Source organism: Pinus tabuliformis, chromosome 9, assembly GCF_031772625.1.
Source record: "Pinus tabuliformis cultivar Carrire ecotype Pingquan chromosome 9, CPIR1, whole genome shotgun sequence".
NCBI classification, from domain to species: Eukaryota; Viridiplantae; Streptophyta; class Pinopsida; order Pinales; family Pinaceae; genus Pinus; species Pinus tabuliformis.
Window position 1 is genome coordinate 62132411 of NC_142307.1, and position 15484 is coordinate 62147894.

The window sequence follows — 15484 nt, forward strand, 5'->3', positions numbered from 1 at the left end:
GGAGGGCAGACAATAATCTCTGAATCCTCCTTAAACAGAAGAAAACATCGAATGCGAACAAACTTATAGGAGGAGCATATAATACTATGAATTCCTACCTAATCACTTCATTTGTTCAGCTTGAAAGGGTCATGAAATGAAATGGAATATAACTGATTACATATGAGACAAAGGGAAAAACTTATGCTAAATCAACATACCACATGAATCTCAGCAAACAGAGCTGTGAAATTCCATTAAATTCTCTGCAGAAAACTGTACATTACAAAGCTCTATGATTCTCCAGCAGCTCCCAGCGCTCAGAAAAACTCTCTCCCCTCTCTCACTCTAAAACAAAACTCTCTTGATTATTTTTAAATACAAAAAATAAAAAATGCTGCCCAAAACAGGGGCGCTGTTTTAAACTGAAATTACAAAAAATTCAAAAAGAAAACAGCCTTCTATTCTAAAACAGTACCATGTCCCTAAAAATCCTCTGATTGACTAATAAAAATATAACTGCTGGAGCGCAGATCCTCATATAATCCAGACTGATGACATTAGTGAGAAACCGGTTGCTATATTTGGACCCATTACAAGCTGTTCATCGCTTGTATGGATGAAATTAATTGGATGCAAGCTATGCCTTTGAAACTATCACTTAACAACCAATACTGCAAGGCGCTCGGACGGATCCTTTGGATCCCATTCGGCACGAAAATAGGTCAAGTAACTATCGACGATTTCGTGGCTTGGATAGCACAAATCACCACAGATAGAAATCTATACACGTATCCGATAATCCTGGCAGGTAACCATGATTTAGAGACAGGTGTTTGAGTTCTGTGCCAAGTTTTGCTATGGCATTGCTGTCACTACTACAATTCCGCCCTTTAGATTATCTTGCAGCCGATCACCATTTGCGTCCACGTTTAGAGTGCGATTAAATCCCAAGTCAAAATATAGATGATAAGGAGAACCGCGAATGAATGATTTCACAATGATGGCAGTACTTATGGTCCATGCTTTTATACCCTTCTGAATCCCAGAGACCAGAAAGGACATTCTCCACAGTTCTTCATATGTTGTGGCAAGAAACCTGCGCTGCCCATCCAGCTTTTCTGACAAAGAATTTATCACAGAAACTGCCCTTGAACCACTTCGATCAGGCCCAGCACCAGAGGGTACAGTATCGCTCACAGTCAGGACTGCTACCTTTACACTTGTATCACTATGTTCTTCTTGAGAATTCTTGAATATATTTTCATGTTTCGCACTTGAAAGTTGACCACTTAAAACATTGTCCATGGATACCGATGTCTGGGGAACAGGCATGCTGCTGACATCAGAAATTAACAGTGCCCACACCATTGTCCCTGCTGGAAGTATTTATTTCCTGCGGGCAATTCTAATAATGCATTTGCAGACTTCATGCTTAAAAAGCGGCTACTAACTTGATGTCCTGTGCTTACAGCAACAAAGCCAGGGTAACCAGATCCATTTCTTGTTCCCAATGAATTATAGCACGGTGATATCCAGGTCTTAAAGGGTCTAATGTTCTTGGTTCTGAAATGCGAGCTTGTACTCTCCAAAACCTGGGATCTCTCCAACCAATTAAGTGTCGGATTGCAGGAATAGCCATAAAATAGAAACAAACTAAGCAACTGACAGGATTGCCCGGCAAACCAAATGCAAGAATATTTTTTCCTGGCCTTGTTTCTGTTGATGCAACATTGATGGTTGCAAATGTTATTGGCTTTCCAGGCTTCATACAAACCCTATTAAAATATATAGTACCACGTCTCTCCAATAAATGCTTTATAAAATCCTTGTCTCCCATGGAAACACCACCTGATGATAAGAGAATATCCACCCCAGCAGAAACAGCTTTATCCAGCTTGGCTTCCAACTCTTCTTCTTCATCACATGCAATACCTAAATCCAATACTTTACATTGCTGCTGTGTAGCAGCTGCTAGTAGCATAGCCCGATTTGAATCCCGAATCTTACCAAGACCTATGAAATCTGATGCTGGATCTACTAACTCATCCCCTGTTGAAAGGACTGCAATTGTGGGTATTGGATAAACCTTGACCATAACAACTCCAATTGTGGCCAGCAATCCAATTTCTGCAGCACCTATTCTCTCACCAGATTTCAATACGACTGCCCCTTTTTGAATATCATATCCTTTCAGACATTAAAGCGGAAAGAAATGGATTTGAGGGTAGACCATTCTGTGGCCAAGTTGTTCCTCTTTGATAATCTGAAATAAGGGACTTGTGCTTTCTACTTGTTGCAAACTCAGATAAGATGAGTCCTGAAGATGAGCTTGATTCCGAATCTATACAAGCCACTCCAGAACCAAGTAATGTCCTCGATCCTACTTCATCATAAACGCTTGAAGCCCCAGTGGCATGGTCACCTTTTTTGGATTTCCTTGTCCACGGAAGTATTGAAACTTTATCTTCTGATTCACTTCATCTCTTAATATCAGACCTTCCATTAGGTGTTTTGTGTTCTCTGTCAGCTGATACTATCTGTTTTAACTGAAACATTGATACTACAGGACTGATATTTGGCACACTATCACTTTGAGAATCCCAATCTTCCTTTACAGCACTCGGCAATGTTTTGTCATCAACTGGTCTTCAGATTTTTCCTGGAGGTTTCCCTTGCAGAATTTTGTCGATGTTGCATGTGCGCCAATGTCAAAATAAGATGACTCAAGTAGTCCCAATACAGTTGAAGAATTTAGATGCCAACATAAAGACATAATGGATGGATAATTGTGTATTGCTGCTCTAAGGGCCTGCAAAGCTTCGAAATGAATGACTGGATGTGCCACTGTAGAAAACCTCTGTACCATGATAATTGAAACCATATGAAGATAAAACTTGACCAAATTCATCAACAGTAGAGTCTGATGTATGCTTTGCTTTCTTTTGTTTGTGCAGGGATAGAAGTTTGATGTATGCTTTGCTTTCTTTTGTTTGTGCAGGGATAGAAGTTTGAAGTTTGCTGCTGTGAAGAGCTGAAGATAAATTACATAATTTAAATCAATACATTAAATGATTTCTTCTTCAAAACCCTGTTTTGAAGAAGAATCTATCTCATGTTGAGACGGAGTCTAACAGGTTGGTGGACTCCATTTTTCTCAACCTAAGACCAACGTAGGAAAGGTGATGTTTATTCCGATTAAAATAAATTTTAGACGCTTTGACACAACTTGTTTTTTCAATTTTTAAGAGTCGAGAAAAAACAAAAGATGACTCTAGTCTCCTTCGATTTTTAATGAGCTTGAAGTGACAAGTGCTCAGATGGACCTTTTCCTTTAAGGAGTCTGAAAAGGAACGAAAGAGACTACTCTGGAAATCTAGACAGAGGGATTACCAAACCAATCGCAAAACTGCAGAATACTTTTTACGATACGGCAGTCAGTCTTCTCGAATGCTGTGTTCAGTGCATTGCGATCGATAGGGGCGGCAGACATGGCTTCCTATGGATAAAGGATAAAGCCTATTGTGGTCTCCCAATATATACTCGAGGGTATATGGGAGCACAAGTCCATACTGGCACTTATCATCTCAAAGTGGAGGAATCACCCAACCAGCAATGAAAACAACAGTTACCAGGCTTTACGACGCCGGAATACGTCTCTAGCCTAGACTTCTAAATGTTGTGCGTTAGGTTCCAAAGCATTTTTAGATTCATTAAATTTATTTTACAGTTGATCTTGCTTAAGAAATTTGCCTTTCAGGTTCACCGCGTGATGTAGATATACAATTTCCTAAAATGCAATCTAAGATGATAAACAATCGTTTAATCTTCTTTTTGCAATGAAAATCCTAGCTACTAAGGAAAGAGAGACGATATTCTTTCAACATAGAGCAGAGAGCACACACTATATGCACTATCCTAAATCAAACCAACAAACAGTCTAAATGCAAATGCACATGCATGTATTTGTTTTCAGCCTTCTTAATGTGTGAATGATAAAAAGAAAGCTAAGCGCAAATCTGAATTATTTTTCAAAGCGACATTACTAACAAGTTTCTTTTCAAGACAAAATGAAGACAATGACGACACTTTGTTATTTGGAATTGAAAACTTGCTTTCGACACTTGAAAAACTATTAATTCAAATCAAATACAAGAGTACAGTGTAATCGACTATCAAGAACAATCGGATTCTCTTCTATGACTGAAAACGACACTTGGGACACTTCCAAATCAAGAAAAGACAGTTCAATTACGCTACTTCTTTGTAAAAGAGAATTGAAAATGGATCACAATACATAAAAACATTTATAGTTCTTTGCACAATAGAGGCGGAATAATGGCAAGGAAGGGGGTTTCCAACAGAGGTATACTGACTACAGACAGCAAAACTCCTAAATAGCGCTGAAAAGAGTGAAAAAACCAAAGTCTGAAGGTAAAATTAGCCCTTTCTGATCAGCGCACCTGTTACACAGGGGTTCCAGTATGCATCCCACCTACAGCACATGGGAAGTGCGATGCATACTGAGATCCTTGAAGAGAGGGTGCGATGGTATAGTGCGAGACTTTTGATCTAGTTCTTGATCACAGTTTGCAGCACAGTTCAGGGATTTAGGCCGAGCAAGTGGTAATTAGTAAATAAATCACAGGGGTAGATCTAAGGAGGTTACTAGAGCCACCACAAGGGCAATTAGAGAGCTTGTAAATCGATTGTTCAAATCATAAACAAAACCTGGAGATAGACTGAAGCAGCATTGATCTACTTTGCACTTGCATAGCAAATGCAGTTCGAAGGCTAGCTGGCTTGACTTCAGGCTTCGTCTATAAGTTTATAAAGCAAAAAAATATAGACAAACAAACAATCTATTCGCTCCCCAGCGGAGTCTCCATTTTGATATCGGAAAATCTAGTGTCTATGCAGAGCTGCTAGTCCCACTAAGGCTAGTAGCTACCTTAGAAACAAACAAACTAAAACCACTTTCGTTTTCCTTTATGAGAAGTAGATAAGAGGGGAATAAAGGAGACCAACCTCTATCTTTCGCTTGGTTCCTTGCTTGATTCCTCTCCCTTCTGATAGATCTTTGCCACTTGCTTCCTCGTCTACCCAGCTTCAAGGAGCACTTGTAGAATCAAAGAAGCATAACACTACCCAAGAACAGAGATATACTATCATAAACAATATAGGACCAGATATATATTGACCACACAAATGCATATATCATCAATCATACAAGAATGTGGAGGAAAACTTGAATAGCTTTATTAATAATCAAGAATAGCAAAGAGGATTACAACCAATTGTTCTGACCCAGCATCATCCTCTCAGCAAGAAAGCCCTTCTTCACCTCATGAAAAGCTTAGATCACCCAACACTATGATGTTACACCAAGAAACCAGTAGCACTTCCTTACAAGATACAAAATTCCAGCCTCTGGATCTCTGGGATGAGGGATCCATATATAGATGTTTGCAAGGGGGGTGAGTCAGCTTTTGAGATTTGATTATTGTCCTCTCTCTGATAGTTCTTGATTCCACTTGGAGATTGATGATCTCTTACTCATCCCTGGGCGAATGCAGAGAGGAAAGTGTCACAGGAGAAGTTTCTGGAAGATTCCATGATCCTCCACCTTGTAGATTGACCCTGTCATTTGTCCACTCTGTTATCTCAAAATCACGCCCTAGAAGGCTGCAGACCAAGAAGACTTCAAGTAACTATTTCAAACCAATATTTTAGCTAAGGCTTAGCCTCCTTAGCCTGAGAGGGCTCTCTCAAAGGATTGAAGGTTTTTGATTATGATTAAGATGGCTAACTCTTTGTGAAACAAATAGGAATGAAGATGGTGGAATCAAACTTAACAAGCATCCATTGGGCTTATGGAGTCATATGTGACTTAGCATTAACAGTAGAATTGGCTTTACAATAAAGTCAATGCATTAAGATTTCAATATAGGTAGAGTACACCAAACACAAAAGGACAGTCTACAAGTATATGAAGGAAATTAGAACACTACAAGTGATTTCTAAGTAATCAAATACTCATAACACTGTAGACAACATGAAAAGACAACAAAAGGAACTCATACATTGAACTCTATATGATTCTTGAGAATCAGAAGCCAGTACTGTATTACCAAAAGAAATAGAGTCTTTACATAAGCTAAATAACAAAGCTTTTTACATAAATTTCCAACCCTTATTACATTTTTCTTTCTCCTATATATAGAGCTCTTCTACCTGATTGAGATTCCTCCTCAAGCATGAGGGGAACTCGAAATCTACTTCTAATGACACCTATTCAACTTTTAACTGCCTATTAAATGTAACAAACTGCAACTAGACTTTCTAGAGATCTAAATCAAATAGGAATATAACTCCATATTATGCTAATAATAGCCTTAATTACAATCATTCTCGTTCTTTGCCATGCGGTCCTTTTTTAGTTTGGTTGTGGTGGATGTTTAAAGCTCCATGTTGGTCTTCAATGTCACATCTTCTCCATTACCCATGAAACATAGGAAACTACCCCTGTTTATCGGCCTTTGGTTTGCCTCAAAAATGTTCGAATCCAAAGAACCATGCCCTTTATCTTTGATTATCCAAAATATAACAGATTGCCACGTCTTTAATGTGCTATCAACCTCTTTCATGTGTGAAGGCAAAAGCTCTTCCAAGCTGTCTGACATATCTTGGACTGTAGTAAATGTGCTCACTTTATGACAAAAAATTTAGAGTTGGATTCGAATACATGTTTCCTCCAGCTGTCTTGACCTTGTTGACAGTTGATAGCTTTAGATGATCCCTTGAAGATATTCCCTTTTCAAAATTTCCGCTTGTATTTCAAAATTGGTTGACTGACATTAGATTGTGTAGCTTCAGCAGTTTCGTAGCGCGCTACGAAACTGCTGAGTGTTAGTCATCATCTTCAGCAGTTTCATAGCGCGCTACGAAACTGCTGTGTTATTCCAAAAAACACAGTTTCAAACAAAATTTTGCCATTTTGAGCCTTTTTCTATTTAAACATTCTTTCCACTGCTCCAAGGCCTTTCAAAACTGAATGGAAATGTATGATTCTCCAAGAAAGATTATACCAAGCAAAACCATCAAAATTTGAAAGATAGCCTTACTTGAAGTGAGATTTCTTTAAGGAGATTCTTTCAGCTGGCTTAACTGTATCTTTAAGTCTTCAATTTGTTTCTTCATGACCTTGATCCCAGATCTGAGGTTTGTATTGACCTTTCTAATAAATTGAGCTTCCTTTATTGCAGGAACAATCCAGCTACGGAATTGAACACTAAAATCAACCACCTCAGGAATTTGAAATGTTTGGTCCTCCCATCGAGCTTGCATTCGGTTAAAATAAGCCTCCTTAACTGCAAATTTCCTAGCAACTTTCTTCAGTCTAGCAATTTCAAAGTTGGCCAATTCCAATCTCCTTTTCAAGTCTTCCACACTATCTTCTTCTTGAAAGGCAACTCTTTTGCCTTTATCCTTTCTTTCATGAGGCCGTGTCACCTCCCCTATTTCATCTGCTCTTGGAGGTACCTCCTGTATTTGTTTAAAGTTATGAATTGAATCACAATGAGAATCATAAGACTTTTAGAATTATATTTTTTTAAGTGAGTCAAGCAATGACCACTTCACATTTATATGTACACGAGCCTGAAACCATAATAGTTAGTCTGTGTAAATTGCCAAATGGTAGAATAAATAAAATTCATCATTACTTTGCTCCGAACAAGGCCTTAATAATTCTTTTTTTCTTCTCGATTTCTTTCTTTCTTTCTTGAAGTCATCAAAAACACTACACCAAACCCCAACCCAAAATTGAAAAGTCGCTAATTCCATGTTTTTCTGAAACACGTATAAGACAATTGAAGTTAATAACTGAACATAATGCAAGAATCCTTTAAAAAAATCCATAAAGTATATTTCTTGGTAAGAAAACATATCACACAAATATTTAACAATTTACAAAATACTTAAGTAGACATTTTAGTCAATAATACTAGAAAATTTTAGAAATGCATATCCCTGATACAAGAGCACTAGATGACAGATATGATATTTTCTTAGCCAAATTGTTCGAATGGTAATAAAAGCAACATGGCACATTTTTTTTTATGTTTTAATTGAAAAAAATGAACAAGGGTGATGAGGCTCATCAATAGGTACATTATAAGGGTAATGATTTCATTTTCCAACTTTGGAACTATCTCTTTGTCACATTTATTTACAATTTTTGTTATATTATGCTTAGTGAGAAGGGTAAAATATGTTTTGCTATGTCATGTGGCATAATATGGTTTAATTGCATGAAATGGAGCATTTTTGAGATAATTTCTATGCAAGGGATTAGAGTAGACAATAGGGAGAGATTCTAGGGGGTTTTCCACCTTGTTAACTCCTTCAATCATCCCAAGATCACAACACTCTCTTCCTCATCAACTCGAGGTTATTAGCAGCCAAGCAAGTGCAGTTAATGAGGAACAAGATACACCATTCTTGAGTTGTGGGAGACAAATATTCCTATTTTCTAGGGAGCTGCTAGTAGCTACCCTCTTGTATAAATAAACATGTAAAAGAGATCATTAGTATTTGAGTTTTGTTTTCAACTAGGTAGTTATTGAGCTCAAGTACTTGGCACTGTTATGTGATGTATTAGACATTGATGCAATGATAATGAGAAGTTGCTTATTGGTTCATCACTAAGTTAGTTCCAGAGGGCTTAGGCTCTTGGATTTGGGCCCAACCCACGGGTCTTAGGTCCCTCTTGTGTATTTGTATCTCTTTTTAGTTCAGAGTGCTTATTAGTTTCTTGCATTTCATTAGAGAATAATCCATCAGAAATATGTGATTGCAACCTCTACTTGATCTCTCTCTCATGGGAGCATGAATAAAAGGATTTACAACCACAGTCCAGAAATATCATGTTTATGATTTCTTGGAAGAAGATTGATGTTGGTTACCTTGTTTGCATGTGCTTGTTGTAGCTTAGGAGTTGATTTATTGATTAGATTAGAGTTTTGGCATAGATTAGATAGTATATAAATTCAACTCATCTTTTCCACTATTAGTTGTTTCATTTTGTCAATGATAAATGGGTATATGGTGTGATGATTGCAGGGTTGTTTGGATCTACAGGTAAGGGAACCTCTTGTGTATTTGTATCTCTTTTTAGTTTAGAGCACTTATTAGTTTCTCTCATTTCATTAGAGAATAATCCATCAGAAATATGTGATTGCAACCTCTACCTCATCTCTCTCATGGGAGTATGAATAGAAGGATTTATGACCATAGTCCAAAAATATTGTGTTTATGATTTCTTGGAAGAAGATTGATGGTTGTTACCTTGTTTGCATGTGATTTTTGTAGCTTAGGAGTTTATTTATTAATTAGATCATAGATTTGGCATAGATTAGATAACATCTAAATTCAACTCATATTTTCCACTATTAGTTGTTTCATTGTGTCAATGATAAATGGGTATATGCATGTGATGATTGCAGAGTTGTTTGGATCTGCAGAAAAGGGAACCTTCACAACCTCCATCTTGGACTTCCTCACCTTCCATTATGAATCTCAAATTTTTTGTAGAATTTTTGTTCATGAGATCATTTTCCTAGACCGCCGTGAGCATCTCTCCTAGTGAAAAACAGGCCCTCAAAAGGCTCTGAGCTTGGCTAGGGGATTTGGCCACCCTTCATTCATTTACCTCGACCTCCATCCACCTTTCCATACCATGAACCCATCATTTCCACCTCCTAAACCTTCTTGGCATCCTTCCTATAGCATTACAAGCCTTCTTGTAGCTTTACATGCCTTCCTATAGCACAGTTGTAGTAGCTTGTTTCTTCACCAATTTTCACCTTTGCTGCAATTTGGACTTAGATTAGAAGGATGTCGACCCCCATCTATGACTCCATGATCAATGGCATCTCCTAGGCCACTCCAAACCCTCATTTTCCTTGAATACAAAATAGAATAGCGTTCGTTCCCTTATCACAGATTTGGTACAAATAGAACATTGATTGATGTGCAAGTGTGAGCTAGGTAGATGATACATAGAATCTTGAGTTATGAGTTGGTAGGTTAGCTTCTTTTCTATAAGTAGATTTGTTACCTATATGGTTGATTGCAAGATAATGTAGTTTTCATTCTGCAAGTAGTGTAGCTCTTGTCTTTTCATGAATTGATTCAATAACATTTTCAAGTTGAATTTAATAGCATGTCCCTTTTCATAGTTAGAGGTAGATTCTAAATTGAACCTTCATTAGCTAGTTTTCATTCTAATTCAGTAGGAGGAATGGTCTTGGAGATCTATTGATCAAATGTCTTAGTTGAGGGTGACATGAGTGGAATGAGGAATCCCATCTACTGTGCATATAGCACTGTCACCTCAAAGTTTGTACGAACCCCAGGTTGCTAAATAGAGTTGAGGATCCCTTGGAAGTCGCAACACTCTTGGTGCAATACTAGTTTGGCATCCTCTCAGCCTACCATGATGGGTCTTGTGGGGTTGTTTTTTCTTCCAAGAGAACAACTTTAAAATATTTATAAGTTGGCTAATATTGGCCCACTCTCCACCAAGATGCAAGAAGGTATACCAGTAGATGTGATCAGTGCTAGAGGATGGGGAAACCCACACCCAGGGATGAAATTCCTATATAATGCATGCATTTCATTGGGACAATTGATCCAACATCAGGGCATAAAAAGTACATCATTGTGTTCATTGATTACTTGACAATGTGGGTCGAGACAAAGGGTGTTAAAGCAACAACAAAGGAGAAATTGGTTGAGTTCTTAAGGGAAAATATTTTCTACAAATTTGGGTACCCAAGGGAGATAGTCACCGATCAGGGGCTCATTAATTCACATCACATCTAATTGAGAATCTCTTAAGGAAGCATCATATCAAACACAAAACATCTACTACCTATTACCCTCAAGAAAATGGGTAAGTAGAGGTTACAAATAGGGCATTGGAGGTCATCCTCAGAAGGTTGTGATCAATGCTGCATTAGATATTGGGAAAACAGATTAGTGGAGGCCACTTGGGCTTATAACACCACTTGGACGACAACTAATGGGTTCACTCCATATGACCTAGTTTATGGGAAGAAAATTTTCCTTTCGATTGAGTTTGAGTGTAATACTTTGAGAATGGTAGCCCAATTAGACATGGATGTCACCAAAGCACAGCAAGAGAGGTTGCTCCAATTGAATGGCTTGGATGAGTTCAGAATGCGGGCCCTTATCCACATTGAAGTTATACAATTACAAAGGAAGGTATGGCATGATAATAATATCAAGGAAAATGTTTTTCAAGAACGGGATTGGGCATTATTATATGATTCTAGGTTCAAATATTTTAAAGGAAAACTGATGAAAATATGGTTAGGCCCATACCTAATAGAAAAATGTCATGAAAATGGAGCTATTCAAATCAGTACCATTGATGAGGAAGGGATACCCTTGCTTGTCAATGATTACAAGTTGAAGTTATTGTTGGGACAAGGTCCCCTAAGGTCAATTTCGGGGCAAAAGCCCAAGTTTTGGGGTTGAAAGCCCAAGTTTTTGTATGTAAATTGTAAAGTCTCCAAAAGTTGTGGTCACAAAGCGCGTAGATGTAAAGTGTCATAAAGGGATTTTCCCTTCTTTTATGTAAGTTGTGTTGACTTGTATAGACCTACCCATGGTCCACGAACCATGGGATTGTATAAAAAGGAGAGTCTTAGAGATTCTAAGGTAGTGAAGAGAAGTTCATAAATGAATGTAATGGGTCAGTAGAAGTGAAGGGAGAAGAGTCTTAGAGTGGAAGAGAGGCTCTGCAGTTGTATGCGCAGAAGCCTAGAGTAGAGTCTGCAACTGAGTGTGCAGACTCCTGCAGCTGAGTGCGCAGGGTAGTTTGAGTCTGTAAGAAGATCTTAATCATTAATAAAGAGATTGTTTCGAAAATACGTGTGTTTTGTCCTTTTACTTCTATTATGAATGAATGTGATTATGAATAATGGGTTTATGATTTAATTTTGTATTGATGTGAAAATCGGTATGTTTTACATTGTTATACAAACGCAAGTCATAATATTTGTTTATGCAAAGAATATATTAATACATGTTAAACTTATCAGATACTTAAGCTGATATGGGTAAATACAGAAGTAGAAGCAATCTCAGAAGCGTGTAAGTAGTTGATTCACTTGTTTAAGGTCTATGAAAGACAGTCGTAGACCTTCGCAAAGGTATGAGGGTGATTAAGAGAAGTGTATCGATAAGCCCTAAAAGGTTTATCAATCTGCATGAAGGCAGTTAGGGCATAAAATGACATTACACTAATCTCTAGGTGCGGAAACTTGGTTCCAGCATCCCCCCATACTGCTTCAGGTGAGAATTAAGTCCGCGCTCCGCGGATTGATGCCGAAAGGGCCAGTGGTGTAGGGATTTGTTTGGCTGACTTAACATTGAACCTGGATAAGGACCCCCTAAGCCAACTGCTATACATGAAACCTATGTCTAAGGAAGAATTCATTAGTACAATCCACAAAGAAGTCAATGTGATTGGGAGTGTCATAGCTCCCAGTCCACAACCCTCCTAGATACTTTTGCTGAAAATAAAGAAAAAAGTAAAAAAGAAAATAAAAAAGGCCTGGATTAAAACCTTTATGAGACAGCTGAGGCAAAATCATGGGTTGAAAACCTCTCTGAGGTAGCCCAGGAGCAAAAACAAAAGAGAAAAAATAATAAATATCCCTAGGTGAAAACCTCTCTTTAGGCACCTAGGGCAGAAATACAGGTTGAAAACCTCCTTTGAGGCAGCTTGTGTGTCTCAAGAATAAAAAAACAAGAAAAGGATTTTTACCATGTCTGCTGACCTTTTTGTCATTTTTCAAGATTATATACAGTAGCATATTCCATAGATACAAGGCCAAAATTCTCAAGATTTCTTTCATTCTTCCATCCATACACTTCCTACCCATCATATCCACTCATGTGATCACCTCTATCCACCATCCCATTAGCCAAAAATCCAAGTTCCACCCCCTCTCTAGGTTGCTATAGGAAGGACCTATAATTGTTATAGGAACATCTTGTAGTGCTATAAGAGGGTTCTAAAATGCTACATGATGGAGATCCAAGGACAAGGACAACCCAACAGGGACCCTGTTACCTTGAAAATGATGAATAAGGTTACCCCATCATGGTCCATCATCCATCTATCACTCATCCATCCCATTTCACAAAAAATCACTCACTATTCCCTTACTCTGTCTTACCCTTGTTGAAAATTTAAAAAACACACAGAAACCACTATCTTACTTTCTACAAATCTAGACTACTCCCTCATTGTCCTCAGGACTTTTTACAACTTCTCCCATCACCCCCATGTAGATTTAAGACCCTAGAGTAGAAGGAAAGGACTGATATGGGAAGAAAACCTCCTCCTATTGCAGCGTGTGCACACAACACAGAAAGCATTGATCTTTTTTTCTTGTCATCAGTAGCGGGGGTAATGGATACTTATAAGACCACTCTGAAGCAATCATATCACTCCCAGGAATACTTTCCACCAGTAGTAGTAGCTTGAACATTGACAAGGTACCTGCACACACATCAAACACAACAATCAAGTATCATGAGGAGAAATGAAGAAATACATAGGAAATGAGCCAACAAGTCAACTCCCTTGATTCCAATGACATGGTCTAGATTCATCATGCAAATCCCTATAACAGTTTGATCATGAGGTAGGCACAGGTATGGAAAAATCTTACCTCATCCCTATGTGTGAATAATGAAAATGTGTAAATGTTGAGAGGGGATGTTTAAATAAGTTAGAGGTGGTCATTTAAGTTGGCTACCCTTGGCTAGTAAACTAAAAGTGATGGTAAGCACTCTTGCAACATGGAGATGTCACATCAGCCAAGTTTGGATCACAAATAGTAGGTGGTACTTACGAGGAAAGGAGAAATAATTAGTCAGAGTGGGGACAATGATCCAAAACAGGAAACCTCATGTGACTGCTAGGTCACCACAGTGCTCCAAGCCTAAACCAAAAATGGCATAATATGTACTTCAACGCATGTTCTTTTGCATAATCCCTTATTTCAAAAAATTTAGGGAGAGGACAAGCTCGGGGTGCCATCTGTTGAAGAAAGTGTAACTAGGTTCGATCTTCATAAATGTAATTTTGATCTTTGTACTTGTAAAAGAAAAGAAATATTATTTTTGTAAATTATAAAATGAGTTTCTTTCTCATTTCATAGGTCCAACACATGTTGAAGTGCTATAGGAAATCCAAGGAGTCAAATGAAATGTTAAAGAGCTTTTTTTGAGAATATATGTAATGTATATGAGTCAACCTGGTGTCTAGATCAACCCTCCAAGACAAGCACAATGCTTTTGAAGAAGGAAGCAAGCTAAATGATGTAAAACACAGTCATGTCAGCCTACAAATGAATTAAAAAAACAGTCATGTCGAATGAATAAAAGGACATAATGGTTCACACTGTCATGTCAGCTCAAATATATAGGAAAACTACTACAAATACCTCGATGAACTTCACAAAAGTATAGGACAAAATCTCGGAATACTCTATAAGTTCGGATGGTACAGTAAGGTGTAGTCTCGGTGATAATTATCGCAAAGTCCTGGTATACATCTTTTCAGTCTCGACCTAGTTAATGGTCACAGTGATACAATCTCGATATATTTGCAGTAGACCTCAGTGCAAGGAGAACATAGTTGCAGTCTTGGTGAAGATCATAATGCAGAAGAAGATACAGTCATAGCCTCGACATACATGTTAGAAGAATGATCTTGTCTCAGCATATACAGTCATGATCCCATCATAGATGCAATCATTATCTCGGTGGTGTTCTAATGAAGATATCAATGGTGTAGCAATGATGCAACAGTGATCTCAATACAGCTCTCATTCATGTATATGAAGATCTCGTTGTGATGTTGAAGATCTTGATGAAGGAGTAGTCATGGTGCACCAAGAATGAAGATCTCAGTTGAGCAGTAGTAATGGCGTGAATGGTGCAGCATAATGATGATCTCAATAGTGACAAAGAAGAGGATTAATGTCTTAGTCTTGCAGTGGCATAATAGGTCAAGGGTCATGGTCTTGGTATTCGTCAATTGGAATCTCTATAAGAATAATTTTGTTTGTGTTTTCCTCTCAAATAGGGAGAGGTTTTAGCCCTGGAAGAAAGCCAACATCTTGTGTTCTTGTCTCTTTGTTTTTTGTAGCTATTTGATGAATATAAGAAGACTCTCTCTAATAATAATAAGTGAAGAATAGGCTAATAATAAAAATTTTAAAATGTCTCACAAGTAGTTATCATGACTAGAAGAATCTCATTAACTCGCATTTCCCTAGATTCTTCAACATGGTATCAGAGCTAAGGTATTTAAGTCAAAGGAAGTGCAACAAAAAGAGACATACAATATCATTTGTCAAAAAGGTCATCAAAGAAAGTTGAAGGGCTTTGTCAAGAT

General features: G+C 37.8%; 1 pseudogene; it reads right to left on the bottom strand.

Moving 5' to 3' along the window:
* Positions 1–837: 837 nt before the first annotated feature.
* LOC149147121 (molybdopterin biosynthesis protein CNX1 pseudogene) overlaps positions 838–15484 on the bottom strand; it is an 81139-nt pseudogene continuing 66492 nt past the window's right edge.